Source organism: Oryzias melastigma, unplaced genomic scaffold, assembly GCF_002922805.2.
Source record: "Oryzias melastigma strain HK-1 unplaced genomic scaffold, ASM292280v2 sc00246, whole genome shotgun sequence".
NCBI classification, from domain to species: domain Eukaryota; kingdom Metazoa; phylum Chordata; class Actinopteri; order Beloniformes; family Adrianichthyidae; genus Oryzias; species Oryzias melastigma.
Window position 1 is genome coordinate 475,898 of NW_023416888.1, and position 2,562 is coordinate 478,459.

A 2,562-nucleotide genomic window follows, 5' to 3' on the forward strand; every position below is an offset into this window, starting at 1 on the left:
ATGTACCGATGCAGCAGTTTAAAACAACAAGAGGCGCATGCTGTCGGCATTTTTAGATGAGGATTTACTCTGTAGAAAAAGATTTCACTTTGAGGTTATGTGCTTTGGACTTTTTTGTTTGATTAACGTTCGTTTTTCTTTATTTCAATGTTTTGATTGTAGCTTTTAAATTATAAGTTGCATATATGCGCATAAAACCACCAACCAAAGTTTCATCTTCGCCGCACTTTTCCAGCTTCAGCCTGAATTAGACGCAACCGTCTGAGGAGCGCGAGACAAACTTGAAAGGACCTGGTCGTATTTTCAAACAGAAAAAAGATCCAGCTGTTCACTTGTTGGGATGGTTATTTATTTTAAATACCGCTGAACGCGCTTCTCACGTGCATCTGATCAGACTGTAACCTGCTTCCCTCTGCTGGAGGAACTCCCAATTTCTAGCATTCCCCACCAAAAGGGTCTGTGTAGTTTCATTGGGGCACGCTGGTTTAATTAGGGACATCAGAGCTTGGGTTGTTTTGGCGATCGAGGGGGGCGTGGTCGCTCCCGACACATTGCTGTAATGGTGGGCCGCTTTAAGGATTCTGTGCAGGATCCGGACCTTAGTGATGAAGTCCAGATCCGTTGACTGGATTCTCACCTCAGACCGGTGTCTCCTCTCATTCACAGGCCCTCGGTTGGCCCGTGCTGCACTTCCGGGTCTGTGTGCGTGTCCATCCCATGGCTCCCCTCCGCCGCGGAGCCGAGCGGGGTCTGCTGGGCTGCTGGTGGAACCGTGGAGGAGCTGTTCGACGGGGAGATCGGTCCCGCTGGGTCACGGAGGCGTAAGAGCGTCCCGCTCTGCGCTGCTGTTGCGGGCGTCGTTGCCATGGAGACCCGCGATCGGCGCTCCGTGGTCCCTGCCGCCCCGCTTGGTGCTTCTCCTGTCTCATCCTCCCTCGCCTGTATCGTACCCGAGTCCAGTCCTGCTCTGATTCCAGGCGGTTTTCGTATGAATAAAAGTCAGTATTTCGGCTCATCTGTGCGCTGTGTGTGGCTCTGATTTCGCTCGTGCAAAAAGGATGGAGGCAGTTTTTTTCAAAAAGTTTTTACACGGCGGCAATTTATTAAAAATGGCAGGAAACATTTTTTTTTTACAAATTCTTCAAAAATTCTTAGAAAAAAAGTAATATTGCAACGTTTCGGTCATTTATTTGACCTTCATCAGGCAAATGCACGATTAAAATTCAAATCGGCACTGAAAAGCAAAGGTAAGGAGAGCGCTCTCACCAAATTTCTGCACGCAAGGCGGAGATGGTAGGATGAATGAGTTTAGGCGTTATTTTTCTACATTTTAAAATCCAAAAACGTCATTCTCTTTCCGATCTAGTCTTCGCACCTTGCAGCAGTGAACCGGGAGAGCGCCCTCTGGTGGTAGCCTCCAAACAGTACAACAACAGGAAGTAGGTCAAATCAGAATGAGCATGGGAGCCGGACGCGCTGGGCCTCGCTGCCACCCCGCAGGTGAGTCAGGTGCCGGCGTTACCAAATTTCTCCTCTCCTGGGCATGTGCTGGAAGCTCATCTTCCAGTCCTTCTGAGAATCAGCATTGGACGAAGAGGGCACAGATTGGCTGGTCTCACGGTGTCTCGTGATTGGTCAACAGGTGCTGGTTCCTCCGAGAACGTGCTGCTGCTGATGCAATGGGGGAGGTCTGCATGGTCTGCAGGCCAGGGATAGTTTCGGCTCCAAATTGTGGGCGTGGACTCTACTCCCCTTCTCCGCTGCTGCCTCTTTGGCCTGGCTTGCGGAGGGTCCTCCCTCCTCCTTCTTGATGATGCTGATAGAGCTGCAGGTGATGATGAGGCAGAAAAGGTGGAGGAGGGGGAGATGGAGGAGTAGAATGAAGGGGATGATGAGCAGAGGTGGAGAGGAGGATGATGATGAGGAAGCGGCGAGTGGTCAACAGGTGCTGGTTCCTCAGAGAATGTGCTGCTGGAAGAAGGATGCGGTAGGGACAGAGAGAGAGGAATATGGTCTGCAGGCGTGGGAGAAATTGTGCTCCAAATTTTTATTTTTTTTATACAAAGATAATTCTGTCACGCTTCACCCAATGTGCTCATTGACCTTCAGAGCGGTCAGCATTAAGGTGCAAATGCCTAATCCTACTCCCTGAATGGCTGAACCCTTCTTGATTGAAAACCTGTTGTTGTGGACTATTTCTACTTCAAGTGTGTGCGTTTCAAAAGCTGTTTGGGGGGTGCTGGGTTTTTGTCCACATTCAGGAGGACACAGATGAAGAGGGTGGAGCAGGAAAAAAGGAAAACATGGCTGCACAGGTGAACCTTCTGCCGCTGATTGGCTTGCTCATCCAGGTACATGGCCTAGAGCTGCGAGCCAGTGTGTTTTCGGACTTTCCGAATCTAGAGCGTACTGGTTAACCGGCCGTGGTTTGACACTTCTAGTGGCTTACAGCCACACCTCCCTGAGAGCGTCTGATCTCGTCTGATCTCGGAAGCTAAGCAGGGTCGGGTCTGGTTAGTACCTGGATGGGAGACCACCTGGGAATACCAGATGCTGTAAGTT

The 2,562-nt window shown here is 50.2% G+C and overlaps 1 non-coding gene across 1 annotated transcript; it reads left to right on the forward strand.

The window, feature by feature from the left end:
* Positions 1–2,443: 2,443 nt before the first annotated feature.
* LOC112140659 lies at positions 2,444–2,562 on the forward strand. The gene has a single exon (XR_002918222.1). It is a non-coding gene; the product is annotated as a 5S ribosomal RNA (ribosomal RNA).